Source organism: Cryptomeria japonica, chromosome 6 (genome assembly GCF_030272615.1).
Source record: "Cryptomeria japonica chromosome 6, Sugi_1.0, whole genome shotgun sequence".
In the NCBI taxonomy this organism is placed as follows: Eukaryota; Viridiplantae; Streptophyta; class Pinopsida; order Cupressales; family Cupressaceae; genus Cryptomeria; species Cryptomeria japonica.
In genome coordinates, this window is record NC_081410.1 from 412,034,686 (window position 1) to 412,060,775 (window position 26,090).

The window sequence follows — 26,090 nt, forward strand, 5'->3', positions numbered from 1 at the left end:
ACATTTTTATTATTTTTTAATTCTTATCCTTTCTATTTGTTTGAAAAGCTAGAAGCGAAAGATTGTATTCTTAATAGATGTATTGGTTGTAAACAAAAGATTGTTTCTTCTATATCTATTTAGCGAAAGATTGTCTTCTTGTATATTCTTTTTTTTTTAATACCATACAAACAATAGGAAAACTATATATGTTGTGTTTGTGGGAAAGTTACCTTCCAGGATGGGTGGTGAATGTGGAATTATAGAGAAAATAGTTTGCTTTTCCATTGCTATGCATGGTATTACACTCGGCCGAGTAACTTATTGACCATTGAAATAGATGGATATATTTTATGCTTTCTACCATGTCCTTGATTGATCTTTCTTGTTTCTTTATGTAATTAGAAAATTGAAAATGCATGTATCATTCTAGGGACGCACCAGATTCCATCTTGTTTGTGCAGGGTCGGGTATTCTTGATTGACCAAGAATTCTGGGGAAGTGTAAGCTTCAAGGTTGGGTGGGAAAAGCACCTGAATCTTGTTCTCATCTTCATTCTAAAGATTGCATTGAAGATGGCTTTGGATTGTAGATCAATGGATGCATCTCATCCTTTAATTTATGTTTTTCTTGTTATTTGAACTTAAGGCAATTGAAAGTCCTAAGTTTTGTATGTAGATATGAGTGAGATACTACTTACAAATTGATAAAGAATTTTTATCTCCTTTTAGAAATCTCATGTTTATTATGATATCAATGGAAGGATCATTTAGAACTAAGGATGGAATAGTGGAAGTAAATAGACTTATTAAAGGAATTATGAGTTTATCTAAGAATAAAGAGTATTTCATTTTATAATTAAATTTAGAATGTTTTACATCTTTACACATCTTTTATGCATTATTTTTGTCAGCTTAGGTGGAGGAAGAAAATCGAGATCATTATATGAAAAGGTTGGTCGATTTGAATTTTTTTTATAACCATAACTTTTTATCCCATGGGCATTATTTGACAAGTATCCCCTACTAAAGACCTTGAAGTAAATCATGTTACATGGATGGTAGGAGGGCTATGTTGGGGTGAATTATGTAGGGTATGTATTGCAATAAGTAAAATATAATGTCATTGAAGGAACAACCTCCTTGTAGGTTGAAATGAAACATAGTGATAAAGGGTTGAAGTTCAAAATAAATGTACATCACACAAGGAGGGAGGAGTATTATAACAAATAACATCATTAAAAGGCATGAACATAAATTTCTACTTGGCTTGCTAAAGTATGGCTATTGAGAAGCACAAGTAGACATTGCTTCAAGCTAATATACAATGATATTAAGAATAATAAACAATTAAGAACATATCATATAATGGTGGCACATATGACCTCATATACATAGGAAGTGATTACCATCAAAGCACATAAATATGTAAACCATAACATATCATGGTAACCTATTTTGCCTCACATACAAAATAAGTGACTTAGCATCATTCACATACCTGTGTAATATCATAAAACTTATCCTGTGAATGTAATAAGAAACCCTAAGCAAGATATCATATAAGAACTTAACACATAATTTATTTTTATAATAAATGTGCATTTGAAATTAATTATCAAATTCTATACACAAACACATCATTTGTATGCTAAGCATTAGATTAAGAACAACCCAATCAAAATGAATCTAAAACAAAGAGAAAAATACAAGAAATATAATATCTTTTTATATATCTAACTAAAAACAACGCATCTTTTAAAAAGATAGTATTACATAAAGAGAACATGAAAATATTTCAAATTCTAAAATTTTAATTATATCATTATACTAAAATCTATTTTTTTTTATTATTATTTAATTTAAAATCACCAAAAATTTAATGAATATTATTTTTTATTAATAAAATATTAAAATATTTAAAAATATTATAGTTTAAATAAAAAATTATAATTATTTTTTCGATCCATCAAATTTAAAGTTATTTTTATGAATAAATCATTTTAATTTTTTTTAATGATTAATCAATTGATTTTTTAGTGCCTCCATGGCAGGATACTATAGCAATAATTATTTTTTAAATGGCTTAAATAGTTATTAATCATTGTCCTTCTCAACCAATCAATTTTTTTAAATTTTCAAACTAAAATAAATTTTTTATCTTTTCAAAAGTCAACATGCAAATTTTTTTAGCAAAAGTTATTTCAAAACTGATTTATTTGCCATATGATTGGCCTATATTATTTTCAACAAGTATATAATTCAATTTTTGTCAACAAATGTCAAATCATCTTTTTAACTGTGCTTACACAAACAAAACAATAAATAATTACAAAATTCAAAAGACAGTCATTTATTAATCTCAAATCATCACAATAAAAAAATCCTTTATAATTAATTTTTTATATAATAATAGTACTCTACATTTTCTGTGCAGGTGTTAGTAAGCACAGAGTTGTATGAGTTCTGTTGGGCAGAGGCGGATTGGTGAGGCTCTGAGGTCATGGCAAGGGAAACGGTCGTTTGGTGGTGGGTTCTTTCGTGTTTCTAATGCCATTTCCATTAATTTGAAAGCAAATACGAAAAAGGAAATTGATCATAATGTTTTTGTTCTTTCTTTACATGGTGTGATATGTCAGTTTAAGGTTTTTTGGCCCAACCTCCCTCAGTTGTGCTCATGGATCTCAGAACAATGGGAGCCTCTTATTACTAGTAAAGTTCACATTTTCCCCTTGGCTAAGGGGTTTTTTATTGCTAAATTTGATAATGCCTTGGATAGAAACAAAATCTCATGTGCTCATTTCTTTAGTTGGGAGGAGAATTTTGTGTTGATAATTAAGCCTCGACACTCTGATTTCAACCCTTCCTTTGAAACATTTAATAAGATCCCCATTTAGGTTAGGCTTCCTAATCTCCCCATTCATTTATGGACTGATTCTCTTTTAGAGGAAGTTGGTGAGGCCCTTGGAGATTTTTTGATGGTAGATGATGAATCCTATAATATTTTTCAATCCACGTTTGCCTGAATTTTCGTTGAAATGAATGTTTCAAAATGGCTACCTGCTGAGATTTTTCTCAAATCTTCAAAGGGCTATTGGGTTCAATCTTTGGACTATGAAGGGATTCCATTCCCTTATAGAAGATGTTTTAAAATAGGTCATGCGACTAGAAAATGTGAATTTGAAAAAAAAGCAATGATGACCACATGGTGGAAAGGTGCTTCTCAACAACATTATACGGTTGAGAAGAAATCTAAGAAAAATAGGAGTTTTTCTGAGATGGTTTCCATGGAATCACAAGGTCGCAGGGCATCCTCTTCGAATGTCATTGATGGTGGGGTTGCTGATGATGTGTAAGAATATCATTTTGAAACCCCTAAAGTGCGTGGGCATGGGCCTCAGGCTGCTATTTCTAGTGATAGCATTTCGATTACTAAATCTGGTGACTCTTCTGATATGGCCATGCCTACTTCGTCACTTATCAATGCTGGGGATTTGTCACTTGCTGGTTCTGGTGCGGCTGTGTCTATTTGGCAGGGGCAAACTAGTGATGCTAGGGTTTTGTCATCCACTAGTTCGTGTGTGACCATCTGTTGTGATTGGGGTTCGATGATTTCACCACCTGTCGATGTTGGGGTTTTGTCGTCCACTAGTTCTGGTGTGGTTGCAGGCATTCATTCTCAGGATTTTGGTGCGCTGGCTTGGCATGACAAGGTAATGCAAGTGGAAGAGGGATGGATTTCTGCTAAGGGCAAGAAATAAGTTCTCTAAGCCTTCTTTTGACATGGCTCTCCTATCCCATAAGAGCAACTCTAAATGTAAATCTTGATGATGCTTGGTTGGGGTCTGATTTTAGGCTGGCTGCTGACTATTCCTTTTGCAACTTTGTTTTAGGTTGTGGAGGCCTATTTTTAAAAAACTCATGTGTTTTGTTATGGGTATCCTTTTTACCCCTGGTTGTCTGGTGCTTTCATGTTCCTTTTGTCAGGATAACATTTTGGTTGAGGGTTTGATGTTTTGATTCTAAACCTTTTAGAATCTTCTTTGTAAAGGGTTTCAGGGCCCCTTCAAAACCTATTTTTGCCTTGATCCAAAACATTTCTTCTTTAATATTAATAAACATTTTCATTTGGGAAGTCTAATAACCCTACCGCTCATCAACAATTTTGAAATTAAAATAAAAAATAATTTTCATTATTTGACCGACTTGTTTTTTTCCAACTGAATGTGGATTAAATTTTTACTTTGTTTGTATATAACTATCATATAGTGATTATTTAATATATATTAGTTTATAATATTGCTTTTTCATAAACTTTCATCTACTTAATTTTTTAAGCTAAATTAAATGTGTGTTTAATTAACTTAAAAATTAAAAAAATAGTTGAAAATAATTTAATTTTTTACATTTTACATTTCTAATATATGATTAAAAATATATTAGTATTGAAATAGATTAAATTTAAGATTAAATAAAAATCATTATTTCTATTTTTAAATTTACTATGTTTAATATATTTTTTTAATAACGAGGGTCTGAAATAGTTAAATAGTTTATTATTTGTTTTGAAATTTTTAAATATATTATTACTAAATTATTTATAGTAAAATTATAATTTATTTTTATTTTTATTTTCATTTAAATATTTATTTTGAAGTTTTAAATATATTGTTGACAAAATATTTGTAATAAAAATATATTTAATTATTTTATCTTTATTTTTTATTTTTTATTTTTTACTCTAAAATAAAGATATTCAAATTATTTTAGATTTTAAAAGAATATAATTGTTTTAACTTGAGTATTATTCAAATTTTAAACTAGGATCTTTTTTAAAATTGTATGATTTGATTTTCAAATCATACATAAAAAGAGATATAAATATAAAAGTGCATTTTCATTGGATAATTATGGTTACAATTATTTCTATGCATTTCTTGTGAGTTTTGAATATAATTTGTTGTTTCTAAAGTCTGATATTATTAATAATAAGTCCACTACCATGTTAACTTAACTATGTGAACTAAATCTTTCCAAACTTAGATTTTAAAGAAAAATAATATTACAATCCTTTGACATTTATCAAATCTTATATTATGTATTCTCCTCACAAGTTTCATTCTATTCTTGTGGATTTGAGTCATTCATTTTTATAACTACAAATTCAACCCTCGGAGTTTCAAATTTCTGCCCCTCATTTAAGATTATTTATCATCTAGGATCTACAATCCATCATCTTTCATTGCATTACCCCTTTGAAAACAAGTTTTCAAAAACCCTGGTTTCACGTTACTTCTTTGTAACATCCTTTTATATTTTGTTCTAGGTTAGATAAGTTACTCTCATTTAGCACAATTCTAGATGCATTTATTTTGTCTTATCTTCCTTCAAAAGAAATATTCAATTGAATGGAGTTTTTTGAAGGAGACGTGGTCCTCACTTAACAACCTTCATCACATATGACATCTACATGGTTGCAAATGTTGCCTTTAATGTTTCTTATCATCATTAATTTAATTCACTGAAGGGTTCGACCTAGGAGAACTTGTTCACTCACTGAATTAATGTCTCTAGTCACCACCTTAACATATGAATATATCTATAAGACAATGTTCTGACACTTTTCATGATTACATTCTATTATTATAAAAATGTGTATACCAAATGGGCTTCCTCCACATGCTATTATTAAAATAAAAGAAAACAACATATATACGTATCTCTATCTCTCTATCCTTCTCTATCTTTATCTCTCCCTCTCCTCGTTTCTCTTTATCTATCAATCTTCTTATCTGTATCTCTCTATTTTTATCTTTAACTCTCCCTCTACCTCTCTCTATCTCTCTATCTATTTCTTTCTCTTCCTCTCCCCCTCTATCTTTATCTCAAGTTTTATCTACTCTAAACTAATGACAGGAACATGAAGCTTTGCATCTCCTGTTTATATCATCAACTTAAAGCTATAAAAATATATTGTTAATTTTAGTTAAGTTCATTCGTAGAGAGTAAAGGTATACCCATATATATATATATAGACCCTAAAACAAATATAGATTGAAAAACAGGTCGTCAAATATTATACACTATAATAAATCCATCTGCTTAAAAATAAATGGTATACAAGTGAAGGCAGTGGCAACAATTTTAATTATATATTTTTTTTTTCAAATGATTAACAATATCAAACCTAAACACCACATTTGCTTGAAATGCAAGAACAACAAATCAGAAGAGAAGATAAGGAAGATAAGGTGGGCATTCTGATCCCTCATCAATACTGTTCAACTTCTCCTCTTCTGGATTTACAAGTTTTTTGGAATTCATAGCCGAAGCAAATGAAAAGGACGGGAATCTCCCTCCCAAAAACTCACAACAAGAAAAATCAAAAGCAGATCTACTGTCAAAAGAGGAAATTGGTAATGGAAGTCCTTCAGGGCCGAAATAACTAAAAAAACTACAATTCATCTGATCTTGTTCCTCTCTTTCCTGAACCAAAACTGACCGAGAATCTACACTCCTCTTTTTCTTTTCATCTTCATCTTCCATATCTAAATTCCCCAACTCTTCTTCCATGGACAAAACCTTCTCTGCAGATATCTTATTATGGATGCTATTCATGGATTTGGGCATTTCTTCTTCCTGGCCCTGTTGTTTGAAACCTTGGCAATCGAACAATCCACGCAAGGAATTTGTTGAACTACTGGAAAAAGGGAAAATCGGCAATGGAAGTCCTTCAGGGCCAAAATAACTAAAAGGACTACAATTCATCTGTTCTTGTTCCTCTCTTTCCTTAACCAGAACCGACCAAGGATCTACACTCGTCTTTTTCTTTTCATTTTCACCGTGCATATCTAAATTCCCCAGCTTTTCATTTTCATCTTCCATATCTAATTTCCCAAACTTTTCTTCCATGGACAAAACCTTCTCTGCATATATCTTAGTAGGCTTGGTATTCATAGGCTTGGGCATTTCTTCTTCCTGGTCCTGTTGTTTGAAACCTTGGCAATGTAACAATCCAAGCCAGGAATATCTAGAACCAATTTTTGAGCCGACCCTGTTTTTATCAGGGGACACTAAATGCCGATCACAGACATCAGAATCCTTCGGCTTAAAACAGTCATGGCGTTTAAATGACCCAAAACAGTTGCAGCCAAAGGCAGGGTTGTGCAATTGGGACATCGGCCAAACATGGTTTCGAGAAAAATTCAGAGAATTTGAACCATTTTTCACTCGAGGAAGAGCCATCTTAGGAGGAGGTTGATAGAAGAACTTAACGCCATTGATGACATGCTCTCTTGGAACAAACTCTCCCCTGCTCTTGCATTCACATAAAGCTCTGTATTTGGCCACGGCTTCTTCTATGTCATAGACTGCAGCCTCAACTGCACAAAAGTTGCCCTGAATGCGGAAGAGCCTGACGGGCAGAGCGGTGGGGTGGGCGCAATGAGTTTCAGTCCGGAACTGCACCAGGGTGCCCGTGGCCTGCCCGATCTCTCTCGCCGATGCGCCTCTGGGCCCTAACACAAAGCCAGCAGCCAATAAGGTTACCTTCATCACCACTTCCATCTCTGCCCCTCCTGCCCACCGCTGGTATTCTGTGCTCACCACTCTGTGATCCTCCCACCCCACCACCAACATACTAATGTTTCCGCTTCCTCCTCCACTGCCCGCTCTGTTTCTATTACTGCTTTTGCAATTGATTGGATTTCCATTGGATTCGCCGGAGAGCAGTTTATCGATCTCCTCTGTGCTGTGCACAAGGCCTTCATGATCACTTGAATTCTCCAGCTCGGGTTTATCTGATTGGCGTTCATGTTGTTGCTGTGATGTTGAGCTTTTTGATTTTGTCCTGAAACTTTCGGGCATTGGAGATTTTTTTTCTGAAAATGTCATACAAATCTCCACGGCCATCGTCTGTTAGAGGATTAAGTATTGAGTCTGGTTGAAATGTGGGCTTACTCTTTGAAGTATTCCTCCCTACATACACAAAGATTTGCAGTGTGAGTGCGAGTAGAAGCACTACATTCTGGCATATATGTACACCTATGATAATGCTTTGAAGAGGCATGACAGTACTAAAATCTTTAGCGCCCCACTCGTAATGTCACTTTGCATGTAATTGAGTTTACGTTAAATCTCATTAGAAGTTACATAATCGAGTTTTTAGATGTAATACAAGGGATAATAATTTTACGTATATGGTGATTATATATTTTTTAATTGTATTTTGTTAGGTTTTCTGCATTGATTTCTGTAATTTATTGGGATTGGGAGGAGTATGGTGTAAAAAATTTCTATTAAAAGTTAAGCTTAGATTTCGAATTTTGAATTTTATTTTTTTATTTTTTTATATTGAGAAGATTTGACTTAAGATTTGAAGAGTATCTAATTGTATTATATTTAATTTTTGGGGGGGTTTTTAGCAAGTTTTTAATAGCTATTCAATTTTGTCAATAGATTTTTATTGTATCTTAATAATAATACTAATAAAGAATATTATTTCTTAATCTTTTTCTTTTTGTTTTATTTTTTAATTTTTCTTAATCTTTTTAATAAAATTTGAAAACAATTTAAAATTCAAATAGATTAAAAGTAAAAAATTTATATTTTACTTATTATTTTGGAATCAACCTTTAAAATGGTAAACACTATATTTATTATTCACTTTTTGTTTTTAAATATATGAACCTTAACAATCATTCTAGGTAGAGATGGGAGAAACAAGTGGAGGGGCAGGAAACAAAGATTTTCAAATTGCAAGTGATGGTGGACACAGAGATGCAAAAAACGATGGTGATCCATTTGGTGATGGTTCGGTGTTGTTTGCAGAGTTCATTTGGGCCTTGGTTTTGTGCCCTTTGGTGCGAGTTTTTGGTCTAGGAATTGTTGTCCTTCTCTTTCATTATTCGTTGATGGATGCCTTTGTGCCTAGATGGCTTTGGTGTTGGTCATTGTTTGTGTGGGGTTTTGTTGGGCACTATATATTCGACTCCATTTCTGGAGTTTTGCCTTTCATTGGTTTGGTGGTGGTCTTTGATGGTTGTGATGGGTTCTTCTCTTTCAAGTTGGCCAGATTGGTTATTTGTTGGGTTTTTTCTTCTTTGGGTTGTCTTTTCCCCTACTAATGCTTTTTAGGGTGGTCTACGTGGGCCTCCCTTTTCTTTTCTCTGCATTGTGTGGGTGCATAGATGGTTGTATCTGTCTATGTGGAGTGGTTTCGTCTTTCCTAAAGTTGGGCCCCTAGATTTGGGTACTCTTTTTTTCTTTTAGGGTGCCTTTGTTGCTTTACTTCTATTTGCCTGCAAAGTGAATTTGGTGATAGTCGGCTTGTGGCTTGCTTTGTGGGTTGGTAGAGAGGATTTAAAGATGATTGGTATGTGGCTTGCTTCGTTGGTCAACAAAGAGGGTTTGAAGATGTCAACCAATGGCTTTCTCTGTTAGTCGGTTTGGGGGATTCTAATGCTCAGAGCTCTTGGTCTAGCATTGGTTTGGTTGATACAATGACTTCTATCCCAGTTGTTGTGAAAGTTGAAAATGGACTTTTGTACCCTTGTGTTATTGGCTAGAGTTCTCATGGGCTTGGCTTCCTTCCTTTTGAGGAAGATCTTATTGGGTCTCCTTTTTGGAGTTAGCTTGTTGAGTGTGTGTCACTTAGTTTTGGATTTCTAGTGAGGATTTTTATCCCTGTGTTTTCTCCTATGGGACTTATAAAGGTGGTTTCTATAGTGGAGGTTGTTTTGGTAGACACTTTTGTGGGGGCTTTGATGGCTATTGGCTATCCTAGATTTATTGAGGTGGGTTGGGGGGTATGTTTTTCTCTTCAGGTTTCTTCCCTGGAAAATTCTACTGCAATTATTACTTCTTTTTTTCCTTTTGAGGTAGTTTTTGTTGTAGAACTTTCTAGAGTGGTACCTCAGTGTGGAGTGGATCATGATGGAAGACGGGTCAATGGTTCATGTAAATGGATTTTTTTGGCTCAAAGTGCGTTTTTATGATGTGGTTCTTGTTGCTACTGATCTTATTGAGGTGTTTTTAGATGCATAACTTACTGTGGACTTACTTCATAGTAGAGTGTCTCAAAAAGCAGCTGATGGAGTCATGTACCAACAACTTCAAGTTGTTTCCTTCGTTGTTGAGAATTTTGATGTGGTTTATGCTTCTACTGATCCTATAGAGGTGATTTAAGAAGCAGAGTTTATTGAAGTCTGGCCTTAGAGTGGGTTAGCTCAAGATGGAAGACGAGTCAAAGGCCAGCGGGTGTGGATCTATTGGCTCAAAATGGATTTTTCTACTATTGCCAACCTATTGTGGTATTTTTAGTTGTAGACTTCATTGGGGCATATCCTCATGATGGTTGGACGAGGTGAAAAGATTTGTTGTTCTTGCCAACGCTCTTTTTGAGGAGAGTGATTGTTTGTTGGAATCCTTACTATGGCCTTCTATTAAGGTGGAGACTATTTTTTTGGGTTCTTGGGGTCTCTTGGAAAGGAGGTAGTTGACCCTCTCTTAGCTTTAGTACTCAATGTTGTGAGGGACCTACTTTGGATTCACTGTAAGTGGTCTTTTTGGCTTTGTGTCTCAACCCTTAGGGTTTGGGTTTGTACCCTATCTTGTTGCTTCACAAGTCCTTGACTAGTGTGTTGTTAGTGGCTTGCTTGGCCATTATTCTGATAGAGTGTTGCTGATTTGGTTATACTATTAGTATATTGATAAAGCTTTTAGTTTTTAGTTTCTCCAATGGGCTACTTGTGTGAAGGGCCAACACCCTAGTATTGTTGCTTCTCTTAATCAAAAACAATAATTTATAGTTGATACAATTTAAAAAGAAAAAAAAAACATAAGAAACATTGTTATTCGTCCCTTCTTAATGTTGAATCAAGAAAAAATGTTTATTAATGTTTCAAAAGGACAATTTTGAAATCAATGATATTCACCTAGAATCAAGAAGACCTTAAACAACTATGAAAAATATATTAATTACAAAGAAACAAGAAAACCATATCCTTCCTCGTGCCTTTTTGTCAAGCTTCAACCAATTTCTTCATTAAACATTTTGAATCACTTTTTTTCATTAGAAACTACCAACCACTTGTCTCGTGGGAAAAAATAAGGTTTATTATCCTATCAAGAAAAAATAAGGTATATTAAAAGTAAGTCATCAAAACTAGAATATAAACTTGACTATCTTACCGAGAATTTTTTTTTTTGAAAAAAAATGATACACTAGAGAAAATATTCTATATCAAGATTTTTTTATTTTTATTTTAGATAAATACTTAAGACGAAAGGTGACAACCCATGAATATATATATATGTGTGTGTGTGTGTGTGTGTGTGTGTGTGTGTGTGTGTGTGTGTGTGTGTGTGTGTGTGTGTGTGTGTGTGTGTGTGTGTATATGTATATGTATATGTATATGTATATGTATATGTATATGTATATTATATGTATATTATATGTATATGTGTATATATTCATATAATATACATATACATATAGAGGAAAGGGAGATTAAAGGATAATTAATTAAATAAATAACTTAATAGAATTTTTTTTTAAAGGGTTAATAAAATATCTATTTTTGTTCAATTAATACTAGAAGAGGAAATGTGTGAAAAAATTGGTCTATCTATTGGAAAGACCAAAAATGTAGGTTTTTTATTTTAAGCAGAAAACAACTTTGTTCCCTGTCAATTTATCTACACAAAAAAATCCTTGCACAATTGATATTGATGTTTCCTAAATTCTCAATCATTGCATAAACGCTCTTCACCAGACAATTGTGTCCTTGGAGGATATCAATTAGAAAAAAATGGATCATAGATAATTGTGAAAATGGATCAATAGAAATTTATATCTTGCCAAAAAAATCTTTTTCGTGGACTTTAATAATGGAAATGATAGAGATGCAACCTTGTAAAATAAGCCATGACGCTTGTGTGACCTCTACATTTTTAAAAAAAATGGACACCTAACTTTAACCCATGAGAAAAGTGTCCTTCATAGGGTCCCTAGTGGATCATACAATATAATCTTCCCTTTGAGTTTGAAAGGAAACTTGTAGCCTCATAATGACAATTTCCACATAACCCAAAAGAGAAATTTAGAAAATAAGTATTCAAAACCCATATGCAAGAGAATAGACAACATACCCATCAAAAGGTGACACAAGATATACCCTTGGAAAACCCTCATGAGAAAAAAAAACCTAGCCTCCAAAAGAATCCATCTAGCATGCATTTTTCAACAATGCAGTTCATTACAATACATCCATCAACACTTTTGAATCACAAGCCTTGTATAAGAATTCTATGTGAACAAGCATGCAACCACACATATCATTCCATGTTTCAAACCCTCACGAATGCTACAAAAGATGTTCTCAACACCTAAGCTAAAAATAGCCAACCTTACACAACTACCCTTGTGGTTGCTTTTACAGAAGTAGACTCCCACAAAACCACCAAGTGGTATTACATAAAACCATGTGACTAAGATCATGAGATTACAAACCATTGATCCTGCATTTAATATTGGATACTTAGTGTTCACTTTATTTATTTAATTTTATCATTAAATAAATACAATATAATATCTCAATGTGACACCCATATTAAATATAAACCCCAATGTTACAATTTACAACACATAAAGTGGTCCATATTACTCTAAAAAAATAAAACTAAGAAACAACATTATATGTCTCAATATTTATTGTATGTTTCAAAAAGACAATTTCAAAGTCAATGATATTCATGTAGAATCATTACCTTAAAAAAGTGGAAAATATATTAATTATGAGGAAACTAGAAAACAGTATGGTTCCTTAATCTTCACGAGACAAAATATATTAATTATGAGGAAACTAGAAAACAATATGGTTCCTTAATCTTCACGAGATATTTCAAATCACTTCTTTAACATTACAGACTACCAACCACTTGTCACTTTAGTGAAAAAAAGGTTGATTATCTTTAGTACCCTTTCATACTGCCACTTTTCCTGTAATTAAGTTAGAAGCTAAATAATTAAGTTTTGGATGTAATACAAATAATAACAATTCTATAGTTATGGGAATTCTATATTTTTTACTGTACTTTTTTAGGTTTTTTCATTAATTTTTTTTTGAATTTGTTGGGATTGAGATTAGTAGTTTGCCATAATATCTCTCTTTCATAAAGAGTTAATAATTGAAGTCTCTATTTTGTGAAAATCATCTCTCACATCATCCTTTGTCTTACGTTTGAAAAAAATTGGTCTTTAGCAAGCTCTTTTATAACTATTCAACGTTGTTGGTACATCAAAATTTCTCTAAATTTAAAATTACATTAAAGGAAAAATTGAAAGTTACAGATATTTTTCAATTAGCCTATCAATCAGGACTTTAGTCAAGATATCGCCACTTTTTGGCCCTTCATGATCCTACACATGGTACCTTGAGTCTCAATTTATCTAGGTTCTTAAGGAGGTGGTTGAGGAGCTTGATTTAAGTGTTGTTCAACTTCTCTTCATTGGGTGTTTGTGTGGTGATGTGTGTTGGAAGTGGATTGACTCTGAGAGCGGGGGGTGAATCAGAGTCAATAGAAATTTTGACTCATCTTGCACAAAAACAAAAATTGTTCACACTTGATCTTAGAGAAAGATTGAATCTTATTAAAGCATATATTTATGACCATTCAATACAAATCAACTGATTTAACTTTTAATGCTTATACAGAAACTGACTCTTGCAAGAACAAGTTTGATCATTACATATACTGCAGTATTGAAATTAACAATGAACAATTTTGCACTTAGACTAAGATAATTAACATGACATACTTAGATCAAAATGTCAAAAGAAATGCTGAAAATAGAACTCATGAATGAGACAAAGATAAACGTATTAGAGCAGTCTAATGAGGCAGAGTAAAGCACTTAACACATGACACAAAGATTTTCATGAGTGGAAAACCCTCTTGGGGTAGAAAAACCACTCGGTAAATGATTCCTTGTATTATTTCACACCAACTCAGTACACAAAATTTAGAAGCCACAAGGCCTCAAGGAGAACCAACCCCTCTTCCTTATATAACATCAAAAATTGCCAACTCAAGCTACAATCACTGGTACCTTTATGACCGCACTATGTTCTACAGTCACAAAACTATCAATGGTTGGAGTGAGTATAATAATCTCTCAATCTGTGCAAATGCTTGAACCCATTAAAAAATTGCAACAATGTCCTTCATACCTCTGTATAGCAGACAGAGAATGATATTTTTAAATTTTAAATACAATCAGAGAGAGTACACTCAATCTCTAGATAATAATAATAGCTCCAACTTAATAGTCTAGAACACTACAAAAAACAACATGTCTGTCAATCTTCTTTCTACTACTTTTCTTGTTCAAGTCTCTCTATCTCTCTCTGGTTTTTTTTTAAAAGTCTTGTTTCCAAACACTTATATAATACAATGTATTCTTCAAAAAAATGAACAAAGATTGTCTTCAAGAATAACCCTCGTATATGGTTACTCACACTAGGTTAGGGTTTTACCAGTAACTGAATCCACTAACCTGTTCTTTGTAACAGAAAGAGAACTGTATTTTCAGTTAACAACTTCCTTTTGAAATATAAAAAAACACTCAGTTTTAAATATAAACAAAATTGTGAAGTTCCCAGAATAGTCTTCCACTTTCGAAAGAAAAGAATTTATCCTTTTTGAAACAAAACCAACAAAAATGATTTCATCAAAAAAACATAAAACCTTGCAGCTATAACATCTTTTCTTCTTTTTTTTGGAATTTTCAGAAATAACAGAATGTTGAAAATTTTCAAACCAACCAACAAAAATTTGAATTATTTATCATTTATAATTCAAATAATCTCAGATATCTCCCTGAAGACTGTAAGAATGAGATTATTTTGAAACGATATTACCTGTTCTTTGGAGGAGATGTACCGGAGAATGAAATCCTAAATATCTGCACAAAATGCCATTAAAATCGGCAACAAAGAGAACCATTCGACTCGTTTAACCTTGCAGATTGTTATACCAAAAGCCCATAACCAAAATCCGACAGTATTTTGCCCTGTAATTGCTGGAGTGAAACTCATGGCGGCGAATATATTAGGGTTTGATAAACTCAGCCGAAGAAAAGCTTTCGAAAGAGTTTTAATTGACTTCCAACAAAATACTTTTGTTTTATTTTAATGCTTGTTTGAAATCCGCATCTTAAAAAATATCAACCAAAGTCACTTAAAAATACCACCTCATCTTCATGTCATCGCACTAAGAGGACCCACATCATATATTTGTTGGCAGTACTAAACCAAAACATTTTAAAAACGTATGACAAGTTGCCGATAACAAGACTAGTCAAATGGCACCCTTTTTGTCACCAAGGACAACTAAGGGTAACAATGTGCTCTCTCTTTCTCTTCCTCTATGACAAACATTGTTTGTATGTAGTCGACATAGCTTGTTTTTGTTTTCCAAGTGATGGTATTCAATTTCGAAATGATATCTTCTTGTTTGTCTTGGAAGCCTAAATTGGGCTGAAGGTCTAGGGTCATGTTCTCAAATAAGAGAACCATTATGATTCATTCTCATAAAATTTAAACATATTTGTTATCCTAAATACAAAATTTGATCTTGATTAAGCTAGATAAGGGTTCACTTTAACAACTTTGCAAGATGAAATGAGAACTTTGAAACCAAGTTGAGATGCTAATTAGCTAGGTGTGAATTCATTTTAACAACCAGCAAGAAAATTGAAATGTGAAGTTGTTCCTATTTATGGTGAAAATGGAAACAACAATATTGAAAGACTAAATGAATTCAACCACAAAACCCTAGCCTAACAACAACAAAGATCCACCATAACATATGAAGATTACCTAAGACAATGTGAATCAACAAAATCACAAAGATTATACCATCACATGTCCACTAGGGTTTGAATCTCCAGTCTTCCTCTCTCCATTGATCTTGCTTGATATATTTGCTCTCAGATTTTATGTGTGAACAAGAGCTCAACAAAGAATGGAAATGTGGTTTCAAGTAGGCTTGATCGCATATGAAATTTTGAATGCTAGTCCAGGAGTGCTTAGGAGATAATTAGGGTTGATAATGAGGGAGAGTATCCTCCTATATAGAAGACACTGTAAGAAATGGAGGGATAAGATTAAGAGGTGTAAAAGATAGATGGTCAGCTAGGATTAGAGGGTAGGTAGAGAAAATAAGAAAATAATAAGAGGGTAGGTAGTGTAGGAATTAAGATATGAATGACATGTGTCATGGGTAGAAAAGGCTAATGAATTAATTAAATAAATAAAGATTTATTTAATTAATAGAAGAAGTGGGATCAATTAAATAAATAAAATATTTATTTAATTTAGGAAAATGACAATTTAAATAAATAAATGTATTTATTTAAATGAGGAAAAAGGCTTAGAAGAGGATAAATTAATTAAATAAATAAATAAAGATTTATTTAATTAATAGAAGAATAAGGCTAAAATAATTAAATAAATAAAAATATTTATTTAATTAAAAATTAAATTTTAAGTGTACATTTTTCCCTTCTTTGAGACAATGCAGCTTGTGGCATTGTTTCAAAGAAGATAAGATGAACTGATACAAAGTTGCCCCAAGATGGTAATGATATGCCCCCTCGAGAGATTGGATGAATATGTCTGAATAGATAGCAAACAATCTTTTGATAAGAAAGAAAGGCAAGAAAGAACTGACAAGATAGGATAGAGTGACAGAGTCACAGGATAAAAAAGATTGACGTGTGAGACTAGGGCTAGGGTAGTCTATTAAAATGTGGTGACTGATCAGCAAAGTACTGTACACTCAGCATGTATCCTCGCCGAGGGCAACCCCCGAGAAAAGTGGGGGTTCAAGGGTGGGAGCCCTTGAGAAAAAAAATTTTGCCATTTTTTCGTTGATGAAAACCGATATTGTAATAAAACCCGAAAAAGGCCAACTTTGTTTTTTGCCCTAAAAACGCATGTTATAAGCGGTTGGGATGCCTAAGGCATTGTAAGGTTGATGTACTGTTTTTACTGGATAATAAAAAAGATTGGACGACTGTGTATGGTGGACGTAACCCATTCTGGGTGAACCATGTTAAATCTCTATGTTATCTGTGTCCTATTTTATTTCTTTATCTTTTGTATTTAAATCTACATATAATTGTTAGTTCATATTTGCTTCGAATCTGCTTGAAACCCTAACAATTGGTATTAGAGCAAGGTTTTCTATAAATTGGCAGGACTTTCAGATTTGAGTGGGAGCAATGGAGGATTCAAAATTAAAGGTCAAAAAGTTTAACGGCCAGAATTATCAGTTATGAAAAATGCAGATGGAGGATTACCTATATCAAAAGGATTTGTGGTGGCCATTAGAAGGAAAGGCAAAGAAAACGACCACAATGTCAGATGAAGAGTGGGACATTTTAGATAGAAAGGCACTAGGATCCATTCGATTGTGCCTTGCGCCGTCTATAGCATTCAATATAATAGAAGCAAAAACGGTTGTAGATTTGATGGCAACATTGGCTAAGCTGTATGAGAAACCCTCGGCTTCGAATAGGGTATTTCTTATGAAGCATTTGTTTAATTTGAAAATGAGTGAGGGAGGATCTGTAGCGGAGCACTTAAATGAATTTAATACAATTACCAATCAATTGTCTTCGGTAAAAATTACCTTTGCAGAAGAGGTTAGGGCTCTCTTGATTTTATGTTCTTTGCCAGAAAGATGGAATAGCTTGGTTATGGCTGTAAGTAACTCTGTCTCTGGTAAAAATACTTTGGTATTTGATGATATTGTTGGTGATATCCTAAGTGAGGAAATGCGAAGGAAAAGCACAGGTGAGACTCCAACATCATCGGGTAGTGTTTTGAATGTGGAGAACAGAGGAAGATCAAAGGAAAGAGGAAAAGGCCCTAGGAATGAGAAGTCACGAGGGAAGTCAAAGAAAGGACGCTCTCAATCTAGAGGAAAGAAAGATTGCTGGTACTGCGGAAAGCCTGGTCATCTAAAGAAAGACTATTGGTCTCAGAAAAACAAAGAAGGAGACAAAAATGAAAATGACAGTAAGGAAGCTAATATTGCAAGTAATACTTTACAAGATGCTTTAATCTTATGTTTGGATAATGTTAATGATTCCTAGCTAATAGATTCTAGGGCTTCATTTCATGCTACACCCCATAGAAAATATTTTCTAGATTATGTTCAAGGTGATTTTGGACAGGTATATTTGGGTAATGATGAGCCCTATCAAATTGTTGGAAAAGGAAAGATAAAGATCAAGTTGCAGAATGGAAATGACTGGTTTCTGTAGGAGGTAAGACATGTTCCTAATTTAAGAAGAAATTTAATTTCTGCAGGGCAACTAGGTAGTGAAAGTTGCATAGTTACCCTCTTAGACAGTATGTGAAAGGTCGCTAAAGGATCATTAGTAATAGCTAAAGGTGAGAAGGTCGGCACATTATATCTATGTACAGGTAACACTTACTCTACCCTAGCTGCTACAGATAAAGTTACTGCAGGGACAACAACAATAAATTTTGCAAGAACAGATTCGATAATGTGGCACCATAGGCTTGGGCACATGAGTGAGAAAGGGATGAAAATCCTTCACTCCCAAAATCTATTGCCAGGACTAAAGAAGATTGATTTAGAGTTTTGTGAAAACTGTGTTTATGGTAAACAGAAAAGAGTCAGATTTTTCAAGGTTGGGAAAGAGAAGAAGAGTGAGAAGAGTGAGAAGTTAGAGCTTGTACAGTTAGATGTATGGGGACCGACACAGGTATCATCTCTTGGTGGCTCTTGTTATTATGTTATTTTTATTGATGACTCAACCAGAAAAACATGGGTATATTTCCTAAAACAAAAATCAGATGTTTTTGAAACTTTTAAGAAATGGAAAGCTTTGGTTGAGAATGAGACAGGAAAAAAGTTGAAGTGTCTCAGATCGGATAATGGAGGTGAGTATTGCAGCAACTCATTTGAAGATTACTGCTCCTTAAATGGGATTCGAAAGCATAAGACAGTTCTAGGAACTCCACAGGAAAATGGTGTGTTAGAGAGAATGAATAGGACTATCATGGAATGTGTGAGGAGCATGAGATTGCATGTTGGATTGCCCTTACTTTTTTGGGCAAATGTTGTACATACTACTGTCTATTTGATAAATAGAGGACCTTCAACCCCTTTGGATGGTGGTATTCTAGAGGAGGCATGGACTGGTAAAAAGGTAAATTATTCTTTTCTAAAAACTTTTGGTTGCGAAGCTTTTTTCCATGTTGATAAAGAAAATAGAACCAAGCCTGATGCTAAATCTCAGAAATGTACCTTCATTGGATATGGGATAGATGAATATGGCTATCGGTTATGGGATTTTGAAAATAAGAAAATAATTAGAAGTAGAGATGTTATATTCAATGAGAAGGTCATGTATAAAGAACAGATGCAGGAAAAAAAGCATGAACAAGACAAACAAGAATATGTGGTGTTGGATGAGATTCCTGAAAATGAAATGCCACAGGTACCTGATGCTCAGCAACAACAAATTGTCCCACAAACTCCTGCAAGTGTTAGACGTTCTACGAAGACAAGTAGACCCGCTGAAAGATTTTCTCCTTCTTTGTATTCTATTTTATTAATGGATTCTGGTGAACTAGAAGAATATGAAGAAGCAATGCGGGTAGATGTCAAACAACAGTGGGAGCTAGGCATGAAAGAGGAGATGGACTCCTTGATGAAAAATAAGACTTGGGACTTAGTCCCTTTACCTACAGAAAAAAGAGCCTTGCCTAACAAATGGGTTTATTGGTTAAAGGAGGAGGAAGGAGGTCAGAAAAGATATAAGGCCAGACTTGTGGTAAAAGGTTTTGCTCAGAAAAAGGGTATAGATTATGATGAAATATTTTCTCCAGTTGTAAAAATGACTTCAATTAGAACTGTACTTAGTCTTGTGGCTTCAAATGATTTACATCTTGAACAATTAGATGTCAAAACAGCTTTTCTCCATGGAGATTTGGAGGAGGAAATTTACATGTTGCAACCACAGGGATATGAGGTCAAAGGTAAGGAGAACTTGGTGTGCAGGTTGAAGAAAAGTTTGTATGGCCTAAAGCAAGCACCCCGACAATGGTATTTAAAATTTGATAGTTTCATGGCTGAACATAGTTATCATAGATGTCATTCTGATCATTGTGTATATTTTAAGAGATTTGATAATGGCAGTTATATTATCATGTTGCTTTATGTTGATGGCATGCTTGTTGCTGGGTCTAACATGCAACATATAAATGATCTTAAACAAAAATTAGCCAGGTCATTTGCTATCAAGGATTTGGGTGCAGCTAAGTAAATTCTCAGTATGAGGATTACACGGGATAGGAAAAATAGAACCTTGAATTTGTCCCAAAGTGAGTATATAAATAAGGTGTTGAAAAGATTTAACATGCAGGATGCAAAAGCAGTTAGTACACCTTTGGCTAGTCATTTCAAATTGACTACGGAGATGTGCCCAAAGGCATAGGAAGAGGTTAATAAAATGTCTAACATCCCATATTCATCAGTTGTTGGTAGTCTGATGTATGCAATGGTATGCACAAGGCCAGATATTGCACATACAGTGGGAGTTGTGAGCAGGTTTATGAGTAATCCGAGTATGGAAAATTGGAATGCTGTGAAATGGATTCTTCGATATTTGAAAGGAACTACTACGAAGGGATTATGTTTCAAAGGATCTAATGCTGATCTAAGTGGATTTGTTGACTCTGATCTGGCGGGTGATATTGATTCACAGAAGAGTACTACAGGGTATGTTTTTACTATAGGGGGAATTGCAGTCAGTTGGATTTCTAGGCTGCAAAAGGTTGTTGCACTTTCAACCACTAAAGCTGAGTATGTTGCTACTACAGAAGCCAGCAAGGAGATGATTTGGTTACAATGTTTTCTGGAGGAATTGGGTCAGACACAAGAGGATAGCCCATTGTATACTGATAGCCAGAGTGCCATTCATCTTGTGAAGAACTTTGCTTTTCATTCAAGGACAAAGCACATTCAGCTCAGGTACCACTTCCTCCGGACTTTTTTGGAGGAGGGTCAGTTACGGCTTGAGAAGATTCACACAAGTGAGAATCCTACTGATATGTTCACAAAGGCAGTTCCATAGGAGAAGCTGATTTCTTCATCACTTTTTGTTGGTCTTCTTGATTGATAATTATGGAATTTATACCAGTCGAGTCCTAGTGTTTTATCCAACGGATGTTGCATGTACAGTGGTGTCGTGTAGTATCAGTCTCCAAGTGGGAGATTGTTAAAATGTGGTGACTGATCAGCAAAGTATTGTACACTCAGCACGTATCCTCGCCGAGGTCCAGGGCTGAGCCGGGCCTTGGGCAGGGGTTCGGGGATGGCAGCCCCCGAGAAAAAAAAAATTGTCATTTTTTCATTGATGAAAACTGACATTGTAATAAAACCCTAAAAAGGTCAACTCTGTTTGTTGCCCTAAAAATGCATGTTATAAGCGAATGGGATGCCTAAGGCATTGTAAGGTTGATGTACTAATTTTGATGGATAATAAAAAAGATTGGACGGCTGTGTATGGTGGACGTAACCCATTCTGCGTGAACCACATTAAATCTCTATGTTATCTGTGTCCTATTTTATTTCTTTATCTTTTGTATTTAAATCTGCATATAATTGTTAGTTCATATGTGCTTCGGATCTGCTTGAAACCCTAGCATAGTCTATAAGACAAACTACAAGGGAACATCCTCATTTCCATCCACACACCTAAGAGATCAGAGTGTAGATAGAGCGGAGAGCAGTCAGCAATGATGGCATTGGTATAAAGATTCGATCACGTTCATCGATATCAGAGGCTAGGAGATGCAGGAGAGCCAGTGAGGACAACAAAACCTCCTTGTACCTTGTTGCATTAATTATTGTCATAAATGCATGTCAAGTAAGGCAATAAATGTGCATTAGGTAGGTTGCAAAAAATGTCAAGCGAGGTAAAAAAAATGTTAAGGCATGTTTGCATTGGTGCCAAGCGCATCTAGGTAGGTTAGGAGCGTTTGCATCGAGTGTAACCACGTCTATGATTCTAAAAGCATCTATGTCAGATGTGAGCACATTTGTGAAATGTAGGCACATCTATGATGGGCAGGCATGTTTGTACAGCACAGAGGAATGTATGTGTGTGTCATGTGTGTCTATGCAGGGCAGGCACATTTGTGAATTATGTAAGCATGTTTGTGTCATGAATGCGCGTTTATGTTTTCAAGGTCAAATTGGCAGTTCTGTGATAAACATACGTTGTCGATTGGATACACTCAAATAGGTCCTCTAGGGAAGACTAGGATAGCAAATATGGCTAGGATTGACAATTATGTGGTAGAACATACATTGTCAATGAGGAAACTACTGAAGAGGATACACTCAAGAAGAGGCCCTAGGATAGGATAGAGCAAGGCACTTTGTGATGAATAGGGAGTACCGTAGAAATTGACAATTATGTGATAGAACATATGTTGTGAATTGGATTAGGCTGATATTGACAATTCTGTGATACAACATACGTTGTCAATTAGATAAGCTACTCAAGAGGATACACTCAAGTAGGTGCCCTAAAAGATAAGATAAAAGAAGCACTTTGTGATGAACATGGAGTACTACTAGGATTGACACAGTTGATTTGCTTGACTACAGGAGGACTACCTATGTTGGAGTCACGGGAGAGATTTCCTTCGACTCAGAGTTTGTGAGCAGTGCTGACATCGAGGATAGAGCAGTCATGGAGGCTATGGGATTATAATACATTATGTATGTGCTTGAGTTTCATGTGAACATGGGATTGTTGACTGCATTAGGTGAGAAGTGGCACTCAGAGACATGCACTTTTCATTTGCCAATGGGTGAGATGACAGTCACCTTAGGGGATGTATATAGGATACTGAGGATACTGATCGATCGGGAGTTGGTTCCTTACGATCGAGAGGGAGACCGAGATGCACTAAGATGAGTGTTTCAGGATCCAGGACTAGAGATGAGGGCAGGACATGTGGCTTGGGACACCATGACAGTGACAAGATATGTGCTACCGGCGGTGCTAGCAAGAGTGATCAACAAGTTCCCATATCCGGATAGGGCAACACGAGGGTTGGCTGTGGGATGGGGAGGACACTGGAGACATTGGTTACTGAGCACACAAGGTTTGCATGGGGGTCGTGTCTGTTGACACACTTTTATTATGAGCTACATCAATTTGTATATCATCGATTGACAGGATTAGGATGTAGAGTGACATTGTTGCAGGTATGGGCATATGAGCATCTGTCGGTTACATGTCTAATACATTTTAGAGGAAGGGGACATGTGCGCAACTATGTGCATCTGTATGATATGATTACTTCTCAGCCACGGATTGGGAGGCAAGAGTATTGGTGTCGGGTTATTGAAGAGATAGATAGTGTGGTATGGAGGCCTTACTTAGACTGTGAGGAGTGGGAGGATAACGCAGTCGAGCTATCGTATGTATTCTGAAGTAGGTATCTAATCGATCGGACACCATATATATTGAGAGGTAGTTGATTAACAGGGTATGCAGGTAGTTCAACAGGATACAACGGATGCCACAATTTTTAGGGATGTATGCACGGACAGTGAGGGATCAAGTGCATTTAGGGCCATTATTGTCTTATGATCAGGTTGTGACACAACTGCTAGAGATGGTTCCCATGCCTTGGGATATTTGGGAAGATGTGGAGGATGTAGGGATGGATGCAGAGTACAGTGGATATTGGACAGAGCATCCATTTCCACGGCTGACAGATCCAAGGGAGCCGATAGAGAGAGATGGTGGAGATGATAGTGGAGATGGTGGAGGTAGAGGCCGATGACAGAGGCAGGGCACAGTGGTAGAGAGGAGAGTGGCTCAGAGGAGAGAGGGTGGAGAGGACAAACAGATGCATGTAGTGAGGGGTAGAGGTGGATTGCCTTTACAGGTGCCAGCAGCATAGGTTCCCAAATAGGTACAGGGATGGGGATAGGGATAGGAGCAACCACAGGGATAGGGTGAGGGGAGAGAGGAGGAGGATGAGCTACTATCCTAGAGGGAGATCTGTTAGGGATAGGAAGATGAGATCTAGGATCTGGAGAGGGATACGGCTAGGCTCAGGAGATAGCTGAGGGACACTAAGAAGGAGAGGGATTAGGGTATTCAATGCTATATAGAGGTTGAGACAACACTCAGGGCAGGGAGGCAGGCAACAGAAAACACAGGGGCTGGATATGCTTATGTTTTGTAGGAAGGGAAGGAGATAGCTTACTGGAGAGACCTCTACTATGGAGTGGTACCACCAGATCAGTGAGCTAGGAGCTTCTAGACACCATCATGGATGACAACCACCATTGAAGGGAGAGATAGGAGACAGGTGTCTAGTGGTGGGGTCATGGGTCCTCCACCACCACTAGATAGAGGGGGCAGGAGAGATGATCCTAGGGCGGGTCCTTCTAGGGCTCAAACTCTGTCGAGACTTGCTGGCTCTCAGGGAGGGAATTCATCATAGCCTTAGAGGGCTCCCTATGTATCAGTTTTGTACCATTTTGTATGATGATGTAGACACCTTTGGGTGATGTTGTAGCCATATGTATTTTGACATCATTGTATCATGATACTATTGATTTTTTTGAGATATATATATATGAGATGATTCATCTTTGCGGTAGCTATATGCATGTGTACCTATGTGATGCTTCTATATGTCTTATGATGATGATTTTATGATATGGATGCAAATATGTACATGATGTAATGCAATATTTTTGTTCTTTTATGTTTTATATGTCATGCATGATGCAAATGTGAATGTATAAAATGCAAATGAATATGATAATGCAAGTAACTATTTAGATGATGAGAATGTAAAATGTGCTAACATGTGTTGTGTGCAAGATATGATGCAATTGTGATATCTATATGTATGAAATACTAATATGTGGTAATGCAGGTGCAAACTACATGAAATGCAGATATTTTTGGCATGTCATTATACTCAGTCATATGATAGCAGGCTACACAGACTCAAAAAAGGACTATGGAGGTCAATCAAGAAAGGGGGATGGAAGATAGAAGATATGGAAGTGAAAGAGCTTCTTGTGCTATTATCATCATTGAGCTTTATTATGACAAATAGGTTATGACAATCGAGGTATATGTTCGACCCAGAAAGTCATTGTACCCATTTGCATGGAAATCATACAATCACAAACAAGGAATGCCCCAGTTCACATTAGACTCTCAGTGTCCTTATATCCTTGGACAAGTCATAGCATTACAAAGAGACAATCCACAGATAGCAAAAAAAAATAGGTGACAATACCCAATCCTTGCCTTTCTAGTCAAAGACATCCTGGAGATAAAATCTCTAGTAAGAGACATCCTGGAATAGCTAAAAGATATGTCACCAAAAGATAAAATAAAAAGAAAACCAAGACTCGACACCAACATCCACTGTAGTCCTCAAGTTTAGTGTCTCTTGTCACTTGTATGAGTCTATTTGATTGTGGTCACAATGTTTTCATTCACAGAAGGATAGATAGAATTGAACCATAATGTTGTCTGAGTCTATTGAAAGATTTCATTTGTTGAAAGTCCACTACTGCTTGTGTCTCATCTGATACTAATTGAATCCATGAAACTGATACTTTATTGTGAAGAAGATGAAACTTTATTGTGGATCCGTGATGTAAGTGTTTCTTTATTGTAGATTGTGCGCAGATAGACTGAAAAAAACTAGAAGAAACTGTAATCTTCAGAACATGTGATGCTCTTAGTTCCACACCCATCACTAGACTTAGGATTTGCCTTAGCCACAGATAGGAGCCAATTTATTTTTTACGGAAAGGGGTGAAAAAGGAGGTTTATTATGAATAGCTAACCAATCTTAGGTAGATCAATAACAAGCCATGATGGGAATGGGAAAGGTTATTATGAATGGACAGGTTGTGAGTGTGTGCAAAGTGAAAGGATGAAAGTGAATCCTGAAGAAGAAAGGAGCAATGTCTCTACATATGGCATCGGTGATCCGGTTTTCACCATGG